This window comes from Pteronotus mesoamericanus, unplaced genomic scaffold (genome assembly GCF_021234165.1).
Source record: "Pteronotus mesoamericanus isolate MK-2021 breed Mesoamerican mustached bat unplaced genomic scaffold, CSHL_Meso_final scaffold_705, whole genome shotgun sequence".
NCBI lineage: Eukaryota > Metazoa > Chordata > Mammalia > Chiroptera > Mormoopidae > Pteronotus > Pteronotus mesoamericanus.
In genome coordinates, this window is record NW_026555326.1 from 11498178 (window position 1) to 11519217 (window position 21040).

Sequence of the window (21040 nt, forward strand, 5' to 3'; positions counted from 1 at the left end):
GGTTTCTTCATTTCCTATAATATTCTTAACCTCTCACCTCCATCTATTTTGTACCTATCATCTCTGCTTCTTATTCCCTGTACCTTTTCCTGCCTTCTCCCTGCTCTCCCTTCTTTCTGATAACACTCCATGTGATCTCCATTTCTGTGATTCTGTTCCCGTTCTAGCTCCTTGCTTACTTTGTTTTTGTTTTTGTTTTTTTTGGGTTCAGTTGTTGATAGTTGTGAGTTTGCTGTCATTTTACTGTTCATAGTTCTGATCTTCTTTTTCTTAGATAAGTCCCTTTAACATTTCATATAATAAGGGCTTGGTGATGATGAACTCCTTGAACTTTACCTCATCTGGGAAGCACTTTATCTTCCCTTCCATTCTAAATGAGGGCTTTGCTGGATAGAGTAATCTTGGAGCTAGGACCTTGTCTTTCATGACTCTTTGAATACTTCTTTACAGCCCCTTCTTTCCTGCAAGGTTTCTTTTGAGAAATCAGCGGATAGTCTTATAAGAACTCCTTTGTAGGTAACTGTCTCCTTTTCTCTTGCTGCCTTTCAGGTTCTCTCCTTATCTTTAATCTTGAGTAACTTAATTATGCTGTGCCTTGGTTTGTGTTTTCTTGGGTCCAACTTCTTTGGGGCTCTCTGAGCTTCCTGGACTTCCTAGAAGTCTATTTCCTTTGCCATATTGGGGAAGTTCCCCTTCATTATTTGTTCAAATAAGTTTTCAATGTCTTGCTCTTCCTCTTCTCCTCCTGGCTCTTCTATGATTTGGATGTTGGAATGTTTAAAGGTGTCTCAGAGGTTTCTAAGCCTCTCCTCATTTTTTTGAATCCTTGTTTCTTCATTCTGTTTGAATGTTTATTTCTTCCTTCTGCTCCAAATCACTGATTTGATTCCCAGTTTCCTTCCTTTCACTGTTGATTCCCTGTATATTTTTCTTTATTTCACTTTTGCATAGTCTTCATTTTTTTCTCTATTTTGCGACCCTACTCAGCCATTTCTGTGAGTGTCCTGATTACCAGTGTTTTGAACTGTGCATCGGATAAGTAGGTTACCCCTTCATCGCTTAGTTGTATTTTTTCTGGAGTTTTGATCTGTTCTCTTGTTTGGGCCATATTTCTTTGTCTCAGCAATCCTGTTATGTTATAATGGGCAGAGCCTTAGGTATTGGCCAGGGCTGGGCAACCCACGTTGCTGCGTTGTGGTGCTGTATGTAGGGGAGAGGTCAGAGAGGAAACTATGCCGCTTATTCAGCTTTTTCCCTGCTTTGAGTCACTTCCCCTGCTACCTGCAAGTAAATTTGGCCCTTCTGTTTCTGATTCCTGGGTGGGTGGGATTGTGTACCTCCTAGGACCCTGTGGGTTCTTTCCAATGAACTCCCTTGTGAGGTTGGGGGTTACTCCTGCCACCGCAACCCCCCCCCATGGGGCTTTCTTTTCTCTTTTTTTTTCTTTTCTTTTTTTCGAGGCTTTCTTTTCTCACGCTGGTACCCTGGGGTTGTGTGGCCTGTCTCGCTCCCCAGTTGTTCTTCCTTGTTTATCCACATGCAAATATAGGACTGTCTAGTCTGCCAGCTGCCGCCTTGCTGGACGCCCTATCTGTCCCATCTCTGCCCCTCCTACCAGTCTAGATGAATGTTTCTTCCTTAACTCCTTGGTTGTTGGACTTCCATACAGTTCTATTTCCTGGCAGTTCTGGTTGCTTTTTGTTTTTAAATCTGTTATCATCTTTCTTTTGGTTGTACGAGGAGGCAAAGTGTATCTGCCTGTGCCTTCATCTTGGCTGGAAGTCTCCAGTAACGTTTTTTGAAAGCTTGCTATAAGCTAGACTTATATTCCAGGCACTTGGGAGACAGTAAGGAAATAAACACAAATCTCTGCCCCTGGGGGATTTGTATTCTGGTGGGTGAGAGACAGAAAATACTTAATAAACATAATATATCAGGGGATATGTTTATGGAACAGGGAAAAACAGATTAGGGATGATGAGGAAATCATCTATGTTGACCTAGACTCTGGGAGGGAAAACAAATTCTGTCCTGCAAATTTCCAGCCACAGATCTGCCCTTTAGGAGGGGCTGGGGTTGTAATTGATATTAGTTATTTGCATGATCTAGAAATACTAAGGCAAGAAACCAACATGAATTGGCCCCTGGTTCTCAGTGTCTTTCCTCATCATTTTGGGGGTATGGAGAGGTGCTGCCTGACAAAAACAAAGAAAACGCTTCACCCAGGCTGCAAAGGGGTTCCAGAGATAAAACTCAGACAAATGTGAGCTCACAATAAAAAAAAAAATACAAAACTATCAATGGCAAATTTAGGATTCAAAACAGTGTTGTTGGATGCTAAAGCCCATTCTACACAGACACCAAGATATACCACACCTCCTCATGGGCAGGGTTGCCTTAATATCCAAGGTATTTAGGATCACAGAATCTTCAAGTTGGAAGGAACCCTCCCCCAAAATCACCTACTCCAATCTCCCTAACAAGGTAGGACATCTTTCTGTAACATGACACAGATCATCAAACCTCTATTTGAATACCTCTAAGACAGGAGTGTACATTCCTTCCCTGGACGGTGGGTAAAACAACACTACCTAAGGAGATAGACAGGCTCCTTAATCCTTCTGTGCCAGGTGATCTTGGGCAGAAAAATGAACCTTATGAATTTAAGTTTTCTTATCTTAAAATGGAGTTATCATCTCATAGGGTAGTAGATATAAAGGCTCACCAGACACATAATAGATAATCTTATTTTTTCTTCTCATTAATGCCTGGATCTAAGTAACAGCAAAAATAGTTATTCTATTTTGCACTTATCACATCAGATCCACTTATAGGCATGAGGTTTTTTTGAAAATCCAAATTGTAGGGAGGGCAAATCTCATTTAGTTCAACATTCCACTAGGAATGGGTTTTGTCATTTAAAAAAATTGCTAAGTTCTATTTAATTATGAACCAACACTATTTCTGTATTTCAAGGCCTTTTTTTATTTCCAGTCTGAAGGCTTGTGGCTACTTATTCTATCTGAGCTGGGATGGAGGGTGAGGGAGACTTCTGTCTCTGGATTGAGGATGAAGTATAAGCTCCATTGTGAGGCCTTTTTTTATTTTTTTTATACAACTTTTTTGTTTTTAGAAGTTTCAAGAGTAAATTTTACTCACTTAAGCTTCTTAATTTAAAGGCTATGGAATTTACTTCAATGTAATTCACCAATTTTAGGGGTACAGATTGGTGAAATTTGCTAATTGTAGATAATTGTATAGTTATACACACACTCAAGAGACAGAACAATTTCCTCACTTTAAAGTTTCCTGTTAAGGTCCTTGATTTTCAGAGGGGTGTTGACATATTGGCTGGAGAGAAGTCCTGAAGTCATGGCACAGGCAGACCACCTTAAGGAATGAGGCTAGTGGAGAATGTACAAGCACTCCAATATTTGAAGGGCTGCTATATGGATAAAGAGTGAACTTAGGGCAGCCTGGAGTGAGCCATTAGAACCTGTGGGTGGAAGTGAGATATTTTGACTCAATATAAAAAAGAAATTTCCAAAAACAATGTAATAACTATTTACAGATGATGAAGGTGAGACTCAGAGTTAAAATTGAATTACTCTAGATCAAACACCTGGGAAGTGGTAGGGTCAGAATTTGAACCCAGGTGTTCTGATCTTAAATTCAGATTTTCTCATTCTTCCCTTTGCTTTGGAAGATATCCAGGAGGCTCAGGGAGCATAGTAACAAGATAGAGATGACCTGAATTAGCTGCTCAGATGTTTGTTATTGTTTAAAATCAGCTTACCCCTCCATTCCACCACCATATCCTTCATTTGTGGCCTTATTATCAGATCACCTGGCACAGAAGGTTTAAGGAGCCATTGCCCTCTGGCTCAGGCCACACCTTCATTGGGGGTAGCCAAGGCCCAGTAAATACCAGTGCCCTTTCACCATGAGTGGAGGAGGATGCGGCCACCCCCTCCTTAGCCAGTGGTTCACTTTGCCTCACTGCCTGGAGCCATCTCTTGCTCTGATTTCCAGTGTAGGGGTGAGTATCTAAGTCAGTGAGAAGCTGGGCGCTGAGTTTACCTGTGTGGGTACCACTGACAGGAATCAGCTGCTGGCCTGGCTGAGGCTTGGGGCTGAGAGGAGCTTGTAGCAATGCCTTCCACCAACCTGGCTGGGTTTGTCTGAGATTGAGTGTGAAAAGGAGACAATTGGGAGTAAAAACAACACTCTCAGGTGAGAGAGAGGGAAAAAAAAGAGAGGTGAGAGTGTATAACAAGAGGAAGGGAGCCTGGGCAATAAAAGCCAGGGCTTTACTACTCAGCTCCTAGTGAGCCAGTGAGTGAGAACTCCCACTGCCAGAGGAGAAAGGCACATGAGGGCCTTTGCTGCATTTACTGGGCTTATTGGCCTCCTGGCCTTTTATTGGCAGTGGTTGCACAGGTTACTGCTCCCCAGGAAGACTTCAGTGCATGAGGATGCTCAGGTGGCCCTCAGCCCTGACCTTGGGATGGAGACAGTGGAGGCTGTCAGTTACTAGGCATTAGGTGTCAGTTGGATGTCAGTTGGGTGTGACCAAGGCATCTGCCAAGGGAGAGAACCAAGAAAGCAGGGCACCTCCTCTCTGGCTGTCTTCCCCTCCACTTTGCCCTCCTCTTCTCTGGGAGAGGCTGGCAAGCAGTGGCATCCTGCACAGTGAGACCAGTGGGTCAGTGCTTTGGGTTTGCCCAGCTCAGGGCCCAGCCAGCTGGCAGGAAGCAGGACAGAGGTCATTTGAACTCAGACCATGTGTCCCTGTTAAATACATCAGCTTTTAAATCAATCTTTGTTCAAAGTCCATTGCGTTCCAAGAAAACAACTCACCAGCAGAGAGTGAATTGCTGAGTGGACCCAGCGGCTCTTCCTCCCACATCCAGGTAAGAACTAACTCTGAGCCCCCCTGACTGAGGGGCTGGCCACCTGGGCCTGAACCACCTTTTTTCTTTTCCTTTTCCCTCTTCTAAGTAATAGCTGGGTGTCAAGAGCAGAAAAGAGGCTCATGGGGAACGAGCAAGGAGCCAGGGCTCCTTGGCGATGGTGGTGGTGGTGGTGGGGTGTGTGTATGTTTGTGTGGTGGGGGTGGGCTATTTTCCTAGATTCTCTCTGCTTGAGATGCCCCAGCACTTGCAGGTGAGGACCTGCTTCACAAAGGAGTTGGTAAACTAGTCCTCAGACAAAAGCTTTCCCATGGTTGCATGGAGGTTTGATGTACAGCCAAAGGGAGTGAGACAGCAGACCTCACAGGTCACAGGGAGAGACTCACAGGACCTTCCCACTATGCAAGGGCTTTGAGTATTAGAGATTTTCTTAAAGGATACAACTTAATGTAACTGGACAATACAGACAGGCATTGCTACTCTTTTCATCATGTTATAGCAGTGAGAAATGAAGAAAAACCAGTGGATTTCTAGGCTGGCTGAATTTTAAAATGTAGATCTTCAGGCTCTATGCTTTGGAGTTTCTAATTCTTTGGGTCTAGTTCTTTGATTTTTTTTAAACAAAGAACTGGATGAGTCTCATATGCAGGCGGGTTTGGGAATCACTTGTAGATTCTTTCCTAAATTGAGGGATCAAGGGACTTAAACATGACTTTCATCTAAGGTCTCACCGGCTAAGGAGAATCCTATTCTGGCTGGCTCTGTGAGAACACATTCCTCCTTAGCTATAGTCCCTGCTGTTGCACTGACATGCTCTCATTCTTTTATCCAGAAATCATAGGGGCTGATGGTCTCAGGTCATGGTTGTCTAGTCACCTGGAGTCACACATTCTTTCCTGAAGAAAATAACTCAGGGACTTTCAGTTTGTGTGTTGTGGTTAAGTAAACTGGTCTTATCGTTGACTCTTTTGCATATTCTTTGCACCATACATTGTGAAGTTGCTAATGACTATATCGTAAGTTCATAGACCAGTGGCTACCTAGCTGTTTCTCATCCAGAGCAAAGGACATGGGGCTGGAATACAAATAACCTGGGTTTTGATTCAGTTGCTAGTGACAGGCTATTAGACAAGTCAGCCAGCTGGAGCCTCAATTTTGTCATCTATCAAAGCTTCTCATCTTTTGCTGAGCGCTGTTCTGAAAATAAAATTATAAATATGTTCTTCAGAAGAAACACAAATGTGCTTACATTTCAAATGTGTGTATGTATCCAAAGGCTCTGTGGAATAGTGGGAGAAACAGACTTGTGGCTAGTTGGAGACCTCGTTCCATCTTTTAACCTCATTGAGCTTCTATTTGCTTATCTGTAAATAAGGAGTTGAGACTTCATAATTGTTATTTTCTTCCCACCAAGTATAATAAATCCTGGAGCTTTGAAGGCTAGCTCCTTATTGCTATTTGGTTATGAATTAAAATATTAGCTCCCCAGAAGGGGATTTAAAATCAGCTTACCCCTCCACTCCACCACCATATCCTTCATTTGTGGCCTTATTATCAGAAATCATCTTGTTTACTTTTTATATGCTACCTTTGCCAGATGTTTCATTTCAAGGGAGCAGGGATCTTGTTCTTTGTTGTTACTTGCTGTAATCCCAGCTCCTAGAACAACACCTGGCAAGAGTAGATGCTTACACATTTGGGTAAATGGAAGTTGGTGTGGCAGGGAGGGAGCTGCAAGGATAGAATCAGTATGTTTTGGTAAGCTGCTCTGAAGGTGAGGAGGTTGAAGAATTTCGATATTCTCTCAGCTTATCTGAGGTCCTGAGTCTGATGATGTTGCAATGGGTGTCTCTGTTTTACATCTTGGTTTTAAATGATTATCACATTTGTTGCATCAAATAGGAATTTGATGAGAGTAGCAAGTTAAAGCTAGACACATTTTCTTCAAGATCTCAGCAGCTCCTCACCTTGGTCCTTCATGAGGGACTGCCCAGATTTCTTTCATTTCTGCCTGGTTGGTATCATGGCTAAGTGATTAAGAGCATGGGTATTGGAAATGGAAACCTGAATTCCAGAACAGGCATATTCTTCCTCTCTACATACCTATTTCCTACTCAGTAGAACAGTCATAATAGAAACTAGTTTTTAGTGTTATGAGGATTAGGTGGGAGAATGCACTTCGTGCCTTGCACAACTAAAGTGTATTCTGATGATCTTCAGACAGCTTTGTGAGGGGCATGACCCCAGGGAAGTGGCAAAGAGTTTTGTAAGCAGGAAAGACGACACCTGCTAACTTACTCAATGACACCTAGGGAAGATTTGCTTTTGGTTTGAGATGACCACCAGCTTCTGAGAGTCCAAGCCTCACAGACATAAACACCAAAGTACCTCTGTAATCTGTAGGACTGAGTCTGAAGCAATACAGTCTAAACTTTTTTGTCCTTTCAACATATACCTGTTCTCTGGGTGTTGATAATCATTCACCATTCCTGAACTCACCTGTACTCTTTTCTTTTGCTTTGCACGCCTTCCTCCTCCCAGACTAACTGCTTGAGTTTTCTAGCACAGCATATCCCTCATGGTTGAGGGGCTGGGGAGACTGTGGAAGGAGCCCAGACTTAACTGGGTTTGAATCCAGGCTCTGTTGCTTATCCAAATAGACATGGGAAACCAACTTAACTTTTCAGAGTCTTTTTTTCCCTTGTAAAATGAACCATTAGGATTAGATGAGAACTCATAAAAGGTACCAAAGTGGGTGCTTGGAACCTAGTGGGAGATCAATAAATATGTGTGACAATAACATTTACTTTTTTTCTTTTTCAATTAGGGTTGTCATGCAGTATTATATTAGCTTCAGGTGTACAACATAGTGATTAGACATTTATATAGCTTACAAATGATCACCCCGATAAATCTAGTATCCATCTGGCACCATACATATTTATTACAATATTATTGACTGTATTCCCTATGCTGTACTTTATATCCCTGTGACTATTTTTATAACTGGCAATTTGTACTTGATTTCTTTCACCTTTTTCACCCATCACCCCACATCCCTCCCATCTGGTGAGCATCATTTTTTTCTCTGTATCAGTGAGTTTGTCTCTATACAAGACATTTAGTTTTCAATATTCCAGCACCCATGCCCTTGTTTGGTAGTTACGTTTGCAACTCTCTCCACTGCATTATGGGCTCTGTGAATACAGGACAGTATCTAATTTGGGTTGAGCCTCAGTTTCTGCCTCCAGCAGGTACTAAATATAACTAATTGATTACATAAATGATACTTGAAATTCAGAGGATAGGGTGACACTTCCAGACTGTGCTTTGGTAAGGAAAGGATTTGAGTATGTTTAAACTTTGAACTTGGCCTTGAAAATGGGTAGGTCTTGAATCCATTCACTTGTAAAAAATGTTTGCTTAGGACCTAATCAGAGTGGGGATGGTATTTCAGGCTGAGCACAGGGCCTGAGCAAAGGGCAGGCTTGGTGCCTGCTGAGAAGTAGAGCTGGATTATGCTGAGCCTCAAAACCTTAGCCAGGTACCTGGACTTATGTGTTTTGAGTAAGTTTTTAGAGACTAACATGGTGAGAGCCAGAGCAGGAAGTTCGTTTTGAGGAAGTGAGTGGTAGGGACAGGAGGTGGGAGGACTCTGGTACATAGGAAAAAAGTGAGGGGGTAGAAATGCAAGTTCAAAGGATCTTGTAAAACCAGATGCCTATTTTGGACGATAGCTTTGTTCCAGCCAGCCCTCTGGATGGTTTGGCTATTTTCAGGCACTTGTTCTGTCAGCAGGAATAGATACTGTATCCTTTCTGTGAGGGCACCTCTGTTTCCACATAATATTGACTCCATCTCTACCAATTTACAGAACTCTTAGATCAGCAAGTGAAGTGTGAAACACTTTGAACTCCATCCCAGAGTCCTGCCATACAGGACAAAGTGTTGTTCACAGTGGCTTGAGCAGTATTTAGTACCAGAAGGACAAGTGAACTTTGATATAAACAGATTCCATTCCTTATCATAAATCAGAAATAAGAATTGAATTACTCACTGGGTCTATGATGACTCTTTTCCACATAATTCTCAATGCCATGCATTTCATTAATTTCCTACATTTGAAATCTATTGCTTGTGGAGACGAAATAGTAATTATCACAGGGGGAAGCACAGTTAGCTAATACATATTTTAGGGCCCCACTTATCCTACTTTCCATATTAATTATTTAAAATTAATACACTTGAGCTTTTGAATTCCCACAGATCTTACTTTTCAAAGGAGGAATCCAGGTGGCCTCAAATATATTACCTACAGCAAAGATATAGGATATGCTCTAGGTAAAATATTCGTGAAAAATAAAAAAAATTGAATTGTCTTTATCTCCTCCTTGCTTGACACATCTGTCAGTACTAGCTGAGGTACAAGAAACATCTGTGCTGAGGTTCTGAAAGAAGGCAGACACTCCTGGCACAGGCCTGGAAGCCCTTGGTCAGGGCTGATGCCTGTTAGGAATTCTCAGCCTGTCTAGAGTTGCTGACTTAACATCATGAGTCTCCACTAATTGTATTTTCCAACAAAAGCCTACTGATTTGTTTGTCTCACTCTTTACACATGAATGCAAATGCTGAAGAAGTGTTCCTCACAAGGGCACAATGTGTGGATATGCCTGGTCAACTTCCCAGGAATGTTGCTTTCTCCTTGCTAAAGTTCAAAGTGTTTTATACATCAGCGTGGAGTTCATTGCAAAGTGACTAACATTCAGGTTGAATGTTACTGCAGAGTTCTTGCCCTCTCTTCCCCTCATGCCTTAATGAAAGAGAAATCATTTACTCTGTGATTATATCCTAGGCTGTACAAATATCCCATCATAGTTAAATATTATTCATCTACTGTTTTGCTAAGTTTTTGATGTTTACTGTTTTCATGGTATGAGGGTTGGTTATATAAGTGCTCTGTGAAGAGAGGCTATATTTTCTTCATAGTGTGATACTGACTATATCACTAATTCCTAATTACTATTAGATAAGATGGAGGTGAGGTCAGAGTACTCATGACTAACAGTTGTAGATCACTGTATTTATAGAATAATTCTTTTACATCCTGGACTTTGGGAGATCAGCAAAGATGATACTCCCTGGGCTCTTTCCTGATGGTAGTCATTGCACTTGGCTATCTCTGGCTAAAAAACAGCCTCCTTCTGTTTTTCCACCTCCAAGCAGAATGCTGTTTATTGAACATTCTTTTTACTAATCTTTTGCAAATTCAGTGATGCTATCTGATGAGTGAGCCTGTTCACTAGTTACTCCCTAGTTACCTGGGCCAGACATCTCTCTATAAGGTAATTCTTCCCCCACTCCACCTTCTGCATCCTTGTCTGTTCCTTTGGTGTCTTTGCCGGGGTACCTAGGGCTTGCATCTGTTAGAGCACATGTGCTCCAGATATTGGGACTCTGGCCAGTTTAGTCTTAGAGGTCTGTGAAAGTTCCCTGGAACCTTATACCTCCTTGAGACACAACATTTGGTGCTATTTTTGTAATTCCTGAGCTTTCAGGCTTATATGATACTTCTGGGCTCAGGGAAATCTGAGTTTATTATTTGAACTTTAAAATTTCATGGGAAATAAAATCTTCAGCCCTGGCTTTTCAGCAGCTAAAACTAACTTTGCAGAAGAGGTCTGAAGTAAACCCCTGATCTGATAATCAAGATGCTTACCATCATCTCTAGTCCATGATTCAATCTTTACTTGTCTGCTTTGAAAAGAAAATTGGAGCATTGCTCAAATGTTCCCTCAGAAAATGGGATTCCCGTTGCTGCAGGACCGCCACTGGAGAATAGGGAAGTCAGCATGCATGGACTGGGCTTCTCTACTTCAGATACTGTGCGTACACGCTTTACGTGTTCTATCTTAAGTAACCTTGACCTTGTCCATATGCCTTTTTTATTCTGGGAGTACTTCTGTCTTTGGCAAAAAATTTAAAAAGTCACCCATGTTCTCACAGCTAGTACACAGTGACACCAAGATTAAAAATTGTGTTTAGATTTATTATGTATTTTCTTTTACTGAAGTGAACTAAAGTTCTTTTTTTAAAAAAATTTTTATTGTTCAAATACATTTGTCTCCATTTACCTGCCACCACTTTCCCTTGTCCCTGCCCCTCCCACCCTACTCCCTCAATTTCTCCCGACCTTGGCTCTGTCCATGTGTCCTTCATATATGTTCCTTGATTTGACCCTTCCCCTTCCTTTCCCCGTTCCCCCTACCCTTTCCTCTCATTTCTGTTGGTTTCTTTTTTTCTTTCAATGTTGCTGATTATATTTTCCTTGTTTGCTTGTTTTGTTGATTAGGTTCCACTTCCAGGTGAGAGCATATGGTATTTGTCTTTCACTGCCTGACTTATTTCACTTAGCATAATGCTCTCGAGTTACAATTCTTGTTCTTTCTAATGTACCTTACCCAGACTAGAATGCTGGGGAAAGGTGGGAAGAAAAAATGCAAACTTCCTTCTTATTAAATTCATATTCCCTTTACATATATGGCCACCTTAGGCTTTTCCTTACTGGAAACTACTCTATTCTAAAGATCTTTTAAGATGACTTTTTTTCCATGAGAACCCCTTAATTTTTGAAACTACTCCCTCACTCTCTTCTTCTTCCCTCTTCCTATTCATCTTGCTGAACCAGCCCCTGAAACACTTGTGCTTCCTAGCTTCTCCTACCTGTCCATTCACACTGACCCCACAGTCTAACATTCCAGCTCTGTGCTGGAATGGTAAATATAGAAATCCTCACATCCTAGCCTTCTGTTTTTAAACATGTCAAAACGCAACTGGGGGGAGAAGTTACCACCTTCTCCTTCTATTCTTGTTGTACATTTTGATGAGAAAAAAACATGTGAAACCATGCTGTTTGGTCGGCTATAAACTCATGAGGTAGATCTTTCTATCTATCTAATAAAACCTAAGCTGTTTCTTAGAAATTTTATTCAATTTGTTTACTGACTTAGTGAAAACATGCTGTGGCTATTGGAAATCCTTTTTGCCAGTGGTTGTAAACTGCTAGCCCAGTTTATAACCATTTAGTTTATATGGAGGTTCTTAAAAATCTGAAATATCTGTCAGCTTTTTAAAATGGGGAATTTGCTGGATTAAAGACTTAAATGTAAGACTCAAAACTACAAAACTCCTAGAAGAAAACATAGGCAGTAAAACCTCTGATATTTCTCTTAGCCATATTTTTTTCTGACATATCTCCTTAGGTGAGGGAAACAAAAGAAAAAATAAACAAATGAGACTACATTGAACTCAAAAGTTTTTGCACAGCAAAGAAAACCATCAACAAAACAAAAAAAGAAATCCACAGAATAGGGGAGCATATTCACCAATGATACATCTGATAATGGATTAATATCCAAAATTTATAAAGAACTCATACAGGCCCTGTCCAGGTAGCCCAGTTGGTTATAGCATCATCCCTATCCACCAAGGCTGTGGGTTTGATCTCTGGTCAGGACACATACAAGAATCAACCAATGAGTGTATAAATAAGTGGAACGGCAAATCTCTCTCTCTCTCTTTCTCTCTCTCTCTCTCTCTCTTTCTCTCTCTCTCTCCCTCTCTTTCTCTCTCTCTCTCCCTTCCTCCCCCCCGTTCCCTCTCTCTCTGAAATCAGTAATAAAAAAAAGATCTCACACAACTCAACACCAAAAAAACAACCCAATTAAAAAATGAGCAGATGACCTGAATAAACATTTTTTCAAAGAGGGCATACAGATGACCAATAGACTCATGAAAAGATGCTCAACATTGCCAATCATCAGAGAAATGCAAATTGAAATGACAATAAGGTATCACCTCACACCTGTCAGAATGGCTATCATCAATAAATCCAAACAACAATGTTGGCAAAGATATGGAGAAAAAGGAACCCTTATGAACTGTTGGTGTGAATGCAGGTTTCTGTAGTCAGTATGGAAAACAGTGTGGAGGGGTCAAAAAATAAAAAATGAAACTACGTTATGGCCCAGCGATTCCAACCTGAGTCATATTTCTACCTGGGGAAATCCAAAACACTAATTTGAAGGAATATATTCACCCCTATGTTCACTGCAATGTTATTTATGGTAGCCACAATATGAAAGCATCCCAAGTGCCCATCAATAGACAAGTGGATAAAAAAGTGGTGGTACATATATATAATGAAATTTTACTCAGCCATAAAAAAGAATATAATCTTACCATTAGCAACAGCATAAATGGACCTAGAGAGTATTAAAACTGAGTGAAATAATTTTGTCAGAGAATGACAAATACTATATTATTTCACTTACATGTGGAATCTAAAGAACAAAATAGCCCTGACCAGTATGACTCCGTTCATTGGGCATTGTTGTACAAAACAAAAGGTTGTCAGTTTGATCCCAATCAGGGCACATGCCTGGATTTTGGCTTTGGTTCCTGGTTAGGGTACATACAAGAAGTAATGGATCGATGTTTCTCACATTGATGTTTCCTTCTTTTTCTCTCTCCCTTTCTTTTTCTATAAAAACAAATAAAATCTTTTTAAAAATACAAGAAAATAAATGAACAAACAAAACTGAAACAGGCTCATAGACACAGAGAGCAGACTGATGGTTGCCAGAGGGGAGAGGAGTCTGGGGACTGGATAAAAAAGGTGAAGAGATAAAGTACAAATTGTAAAGCAAAAAGGACACATGTACATGGACAACAGTGTGGTGATTGCTGGGGGAAGGGGGATATAAGGGGACTAAATGACAATGGAAAAAAGTGCAATTAAAAAAGTACAGTTGGGAGTTACAAAATAGTCACAGGTATGTAAAGTATAGCAGAGGGAATATAGTCAATAATATAAAAACTATGTATGGTGCTAGGAGGGTACTGGAAATATTGGGGGGAGGGGGAAAGACTTTATAAAGTATGATTGTCTAGCCTGCACTCCTGAAACTAATACAAAATAATATTGAATGTAAATTGCAATTGAAAAATAAAAAAAATTAAAATGGGGACATTTTACATTAATTTCTTGAGAAATCTGTCACACCAGGCTGAAACTTCCTCACAGGAGCTGGAAGTAGCAGCTAACCCACAGTCCTCTCCTGGCCAGATTCACTGATTTATTAGTTTGAGCCCAGTGGATATTTTGGTCCATATTCTCAAAGTTCCTGATTTGTCCTGATTTGCAAGAGAGATTGAAGCTGAGGTCAGTGGCCTTATTTTCCTCTTTATCTCTTTTCCCCCCACACTTCTGTGCTGCCCAGTGGAATTGTTCCATCTTATCAAGGCTAAAGCCATTTCCTATGCTCCCTTGATATACAAACATGCTGATTGTTTTCTCAATGTTAAAAATACCACCATCCACCAAACCTGCTTTCCCCTTAGGCTGCTAGTCCAGCTCTCTCATTTATCTGTTTTAAGATATATCTATATTCATTGCCTCTGTTATTTACTATCTCCTTATTTCTTAGTCCCTTATCCATCCTGGACTTCCATTTTCTAAGCTTAGTGGTATTTTCTGTTTTCATCTTCTTTGTCTCTTAGTGTCCTTTGGCATTGTTAGCTATCATACTATGAAATCAATCTTTTATTTTGGACTGTACTGTCAAATCTTGGCCTTCTGATTATTCGCCATCTGCTTCATCTTCTTGTCACCTAGATATAGGTAGTATGCAAAGCTTTATCCTTAGCCCTCTTCCTTTTATATTCTCAGTCATAGCTTTCACTTAGCACTGCTGGGCAGACTCTAGTCCATCATCTCCTGAGCTCAAGGTCCACATTTCTATCTATCTGCATGATGTTCTGCCAAGCCCTCTGATTTAAATCCATCTCAGAGTGACTTGTCATCTTTTTTCTCATCACTGCTCCACTGTTTAATGGTATCACCTTTTGTCACCAAGGCATGAAGTTTGTTTACTTTCACATGTTCCTTTTACAACAGCTAGCCAGGTGGGTAGCATTACTCAGAAGATACAGTAGTCTCCTGGCTGCCATAACAGAATATCCCAGAATGGGAGGCTTAAACAACAAATTTATTTCTTCACAGTTCTAGAGGCTGGAAGTCTAAGATTTAGGTGTTAGTGGATTGGGTTTCTCCTGAGTCCTTGCTTCTTGGCTTTTCTCTTCTTCTCTCTTCTTGGCTTGCAGATGCCTCCTTTTTACTGAGTCCTCACTTGGTCTTTTCTCCATGTACATGTACTCCTGTTTTGTTTTGTTTTTTCTCTTTTCTTTTATAAGGATGCCAGTTCTATTGGATTACAGCTCCACCTATATGACTGTATTTAACCATAATTATCTCTTTATGAGGCCCTGTCACTAAATATAGTCACATTGGGAGTTAAGGCTTCAACATGTGAATTTTGGGAGGGACACAATTCAATCCATAGCAAAAGGGTAGTCTAGGGCTTGGAAGGTATTAAGGTTTGTTAGTAGAAAAAAAATGAGCTAAGGAGTAAATTCAGGGAAAATATACAACTGGCTCTTATGGAGAGGCAGACAGAATGAGAAAATAACTACATAATTAGAGTATTCTTAGAACTCAGAACTGAGAAGGTCCAAAAGCACAGTTGTGTTAAAATTGAGCCATGGCCTCAGAGGACTTCACTGTGTATGTACCTCTTTGTACAATCGAGGCCCATTCCTCATGACCATGCACCCACAACAAAACAACACATGAGTGAAGTAAGCAGTAATTAGGGTGAGTAACAAGGGCCTGTGGGCTATGACAATGCTGGGGGCTGTGGACCTCCCAGACACTAATCATGGTCAGTGTAAATAAATATTTTGGACATCTGTATTGTCATACTTCTCAGTACAGAATAATATTGACAAGTTCTAGATTTTCAGCCTCTAGAACTGTGAGGAAATAAATTTCTGTTGTTTAAGCCACCCAGTCTGTGATACTCTGTTATGACAGCCAGGAGACTACTGCATCTTTTGAGTGATGCTACCCACCTGGCTAGCTGTTGCAAAAGGAAGATGGGAAAGAAAACAAACTTTATTTTTGTATGTCTCCACATGGAGAAATCTGAGGGAATAGGATTGAAGAGTTAATGCAATCTGTCACTTAGTCCTCATTGCAGTTCTTTCACCTTTATCACCCCTGCGCTCTTCTCTTGGCTACCACACTGGGTCAGGCCCTTTATTGCATGTGAGTAGACTTATTACAGCAGCCTCTTACCTGGCCAACCTCCAGTGCATCTTTGCTCCAGTTCTTACCACCTACCATTCTTGTAGCCGTTCTGACCCTGTCACTCTGTTTATAAGCCTTGAATGGTGCCCGCTGACTACCAAACTAAGACCAGATCCCTTGGGCTGGTATTCAAGGCCTTTACAGTCTAGTTTGTCACCCACAAGTTTCCTCCTATTGTGTCCCACATTGGGTTTTAGCTCATCATTGACCATACTGATGAATTCTCCCACCCTATTCTGTGTCTAAGATATTCTCTTCCTACTTCTGAACCTGCTAAAATCCTGTGTGTCATCAAGGTCTAAATCAAATCCTACCTAATTTGTAGCGCTTCCCTTGTCTCATGTTGTAGATCTTATGTCCTCTACACACTGCTTGTAGTGGTAGCTATATTTGTACTAAAACTTTTCCTTCATCCCTATTCAACTATACAGTCCCGTGAAAACAGAAGTGTTTTACTTTAACCCATCAACCACTTAACAGTGTTTTGCATGTAAGTGGGAGGCAAATATTTGTGGCATGAACAGATAAAATCATACTTGGAGTCATATGTCTTCTTAATATTCAGTAGAAATTTGAAGGACCTATGTTCATGATTCTAAGCAGACTTTACCACACCAGTTATGCTAACTAAAGAAGCTAATTGTTTGGGGAAGGAAGAGGTCGGTAGGGAGCAAGAAACTCTAAAGTAGAGCTGGCAAGTGCCACTCTTATTCAGGGGCTTACAGGATGTCTGGCAGGGCTTCATACGTAAATGGAGCTTGGGATTCCATCTGTAGAAGAGGGGGAGGCAGAATGTCTCCAGCTCTTATTAGGTTTGGGGGGCCCCTCAGATTTAATTCATAAGATAAAGAGCCCTTGGGGGCTGTTAAAGGTTGTTCTTATTTGCTTGATTCTAAGTTTGCCTGGCTCAGAGCTAGAACTTAGGGAAGGAGGCTTAAGGCACAAACTTTAGGTTGCCACATATTTCTATACTCTTGGCCAGGGCACTGACTATGGGTAGAGTTGGATCCTGAAGACCACATAGGGTGACCAAAGGCCTCTCTTAACCAGGCTGCCACTTTGGTTTCTCCAACTGAATAAAAGTGAACTCAACGTAGCTGTTAATGGTCTACACGACCCTGACATTCTTCTCTGACCCATGAGGGTGTTATCCCAAGACTGAGGGGAGTGAAGAGGAGTTAGCAGCAAAAGATGGTTTAAGCAATAGTTTAACTTAGTGGTGTTAAAAAAAAATGCTCATGTTCATGTTTCAAGCCTGGGGATTCTAAGCTAGTAAGTAGATCTGAAAAGGGGTCTAAGCATCAAACTTTTATAAATATCTATAGGTGACTGGAGTGGGGCAACTAGGATTCAGAATCAAACTCATAAGGTGATTATGAGGATTAAATGATATAATGTGCCATGCTTGACACACAGTGAGTTTTGAAACAGTAATTTATTATCAACGGTATATAGATTTACACCATTTAAACTAAGTATATCTATTTACTCAGATGAAGCCAGGAGGTGCCTTTGGGCATGGGTAGACAACTCCCAGGACTGAAGACATGAATAAAGATTCTGTTATTGCTGACTTCACTTCCCCAGTAGCTGTCATTTCTTTTCCTTCCTTAGAACAATTTACTTTCCTCTAGTCTTTATTTTATCTGATCTATAGCAACTTCAGGATTCCTTTACAAAATGATACCTGGAAGCTCATAGGAGTTAGACAAATAACTCTGCTTTCACTGCATGTTCACTTTTGTTTTGGGAAATGTTTTGTGTTCCTGTCAGGTTCCTGCTGACCTTGAGACTCTCAAATATTTCCCAGGGGATCATGGTTTAAGATTCCTTCATTCCTAACCCTGTCCCCTGCACTGGGTAAGCTTATGGGCATTCATGTCCATGTGATATTTTAATCCAACATGTCCACATACAGCAATTGTCTTAGAACAGATAGCTTTTTAATGTGCAGGGTGACAGGGCAGGCATGCTTCACTACAAGCTTCACTGACATGGGGATCAATTGAAAAGGAGTGTCACTCTCCCCAACTAGCTCTGCTGCGGAAAGTCCTGCAGCTTTCAGCCCAAACACACAAATTTAGAGGAAAGTGAGACTTCCTCTCAGCCAACTAAGCTGAACCCTTCTCACTGGGTCTCACTTATATAGTCATGATTCCTTCATGAGCCACTCTGGGCTCAGACTTCCAGCCCCTATGCAGAGCTGCTGGTGAGGGTGAGTGTTGACTCAGGGTCATATATGGACCCATGTTGACCTTGGATTACCTTGGGCTTGAAAGAGTTCCCTGGGTAATAACAACTATTTCTTTCCTGCAGGAAAACAGCCCAGTGGCTTTAGTTCTTTCTTCTCTGGCCACATTCAGAGGTTCTATCTACCCTCCTTTGTGGTCACTACCTAGCCTTTCTAACTCCTAAAATGTACCTATTTTTCCTTCTTGATCATGAGCATATTCTCTATCCTAGTAGCAGTAATAGAGTTCTTTCAGAAAGCGGTGGGATCTAAAGGTATGATTAGAAATTTAGATTGATTTTTAAAAAATCTCTTGGTACTCACCCCTGAGTATTCCTGTCTACCAGTCAGCACTTTGTTGTCTTTTCCAGAGACAAGGGACTTTGTTTCCCAGAATTAACTTTTTTTTTCCCCAAGAGCTCAGTAATGATTATAGCTTTCTTTCATTCCCAGTATTTTATTTTGGCTATTGGAACTTGGGAATAAATCCTGCTGAAAATATAATGGACTATGGCTTTAGATTTCTGTTATGAGACCATAGAAATACATACATCTTCCCTAGTTACATGTCTATCCACCATATGGCCTCATCTCTGGATTTTCCCAGGAAGCAGAAGATGAAGGTGGGGGGCTGAAGAAATAGGAAACAGTATGCTTAAATATAAAGATCCTTCCTAGTTAGGCCCTGTGTTCCAATTGCCAGGCATTCACATCCCATAGTAGTGATGGAGTTTTGCTCAAATAACTGATCTCAGGCCAGATTTCGAGGCCAGCAGAACACCAGGATGTGGACTATACAGACCTAGGATTGGAGCTGGACTGTAGCCCAGCCCTCTTGATGCTCTCATCAAGAGGAGTTGAATTCTCTCTCTCTCTACAAAATGATAAAAAAAAATTTTTTTTAGGACCCCAAGGGCCCCATGTAAGGCTCGGCTTTTGGTGTTTTTATCAGCTTTCTCCACTGGTGCAGTTGCAGGTGATAAATATTTTATCAATTTGGCATGGGCACTTTCAATGGCTGAACTGTGAGGAGGGCAGATGTGGTGACAGGAGGCAAGCTCAGACTCAAGAAGTCAGTTTTTCAGCACAGTAGCATTACTATCAGTATTTCAATTGGTGTGAATTGCCTAATTCTTTGGGCCTCAATGACAGATACGAAAAGAAACTTTGACCTTTAGCACCTAAGGTTTCAAAGACGTTAGGTGCAGATCTGAGTGACTACTGTCTGGTTGTTTAAAAACTTTAAGCAAACAAATAAAAAACAACTTGAGATTTTGTCTAGAAGCAGCAATTTGTATTTCCTTGTATATCAGGCTTTCTAGTCTCTATTGGGACACTAGAATACTTTACTTCTTCCCTCCTCCCCAAACATGGGACTAGTCCTATTAGCAAGGAAGTTTCACTTCCCATCCTCAATCTAGAGAGAAAGAAATTAAGATCCTGTGTGAGATCAATGAATTTTAGGAGTGGGTATCTTAGAAATAAGCATTCATATGCCGATCACAAACAGAGTTATCTCTTGATGAAAACACAGCCTCTAATGGCCTTTACTTTGATTATAAGGATATGTTTTGAATTTTGTAGGATTTGAATGAGGTTTTCCTATAATTACCTCCAAACTTCAGAGGGCTTTACTTTCTTTTCTTTTTCTTTCTTTTCTTTCTTTCTTTCTTCCTTCCTTCCTTCCTTTTTCCTTTTTTTCTTTCTTCTTTCTTTCCCTTCCTTCCTTCCTTCCTTCCTTCCTTCCTTCCTTCCTTCCTTCCTTCCTTTCCTTCCTTCCTTCCTTCCCCTCTCCACCCCTCTCCTTCCTTTCCTTTCCTTTCCTTTCCTTTCCTTTCCTTTCCTTTCCTTTCCTTCCTCCCTTTCTTTCCTTCAAGGCTTTTCAGTGCTATGAAATTGACAGCTGAAAGGAATTGAGAGTTAAGTTTGGATATAGAAGTGGATTATAGTTGAAAACTGTTCCTGAGGTTTCCAGGATAGTCTATCAGCAGAAAGATTAGTAAAAGGTCAGAAAGTCAGAGAGGCCCTACACAGATGCTTGCATGTGAGGAATCCTACTCTTGTGATGTATTCTTTCCCCCTCACTCCTAACTATCCCTGTTTCCACCCAAAGTGACATCTTCCTGGCAATTGGTGATGATATGTCAGACCTGCTATGCTTTCCCAGGTTTAAATGATGACCACAGTGATCATGGCTTCACATTTCTCTTCCCCTGATACTCAGCAGGAGGGCTCAGGCCCTAGGCCCTTAGTAAGAGATCACTTGAAACATTGCCTATTTGTTTCTTGTCTTCTTGGCTGCTTAGTCATTCATGCCACTGGTGGTGTGGTTGCCAGGCTCTGCTGAGACCACATGAAATGGCCAAATCATCAGGCAGTGGGAGGCTTTCTGCCTGGTTTGTACTATATGTCTGTCTCTGTGGGCCCAAAGGTCAGAGATGGCTATCTTGATTTATCACAGTGTGGCTTCCAGGGAGCCTGGGTCTCTTCTTCACCCTTCACCCCTATACACTGTATGATCATGAGTTACTGTCCCTCTAGGAGGGATGGAATAGCCAGTTTATTCTCTGATTTACTGGTAGAGAACTGTAATGAGAAGAACATGAGGGCTTGCCCTGCTGGCACTTTAACCAGCAGAGTCTGGCCCATCTTCTGTTGGACCTCAGCCTTATCACAGCAATCCTGCCCTCC

At 41.1% G+C, this 21040-nt stretch overlaps 1 protein-coding gene across 3 annotated transcripts in view; it reads left to right on the forward strand.

Annotated features, from left to right (window-relative positions):
- The first annotated feature begins 4840 nt into the window (after positions 1-4840).
- The window catches only part of PDZK1 (PDZ domain containing 1), a 32663-nt gene continuing 16463 nt past the window's right edge, over positions 4841-21040 (forward strand). For 2 of the 3 annotated variants that reach the window (XM_054562984.1, XM_054562985.1), the window contains exon 1: positions 4841-4913. The gene's annotated coding sequence lies outside the window, so the exon portion shown is untranslated. The remainder of the gene's footprint in view (positions 4914-21040) is intronic. The other variant, XM_054562986.1, reaches the window with a different exon arrangement.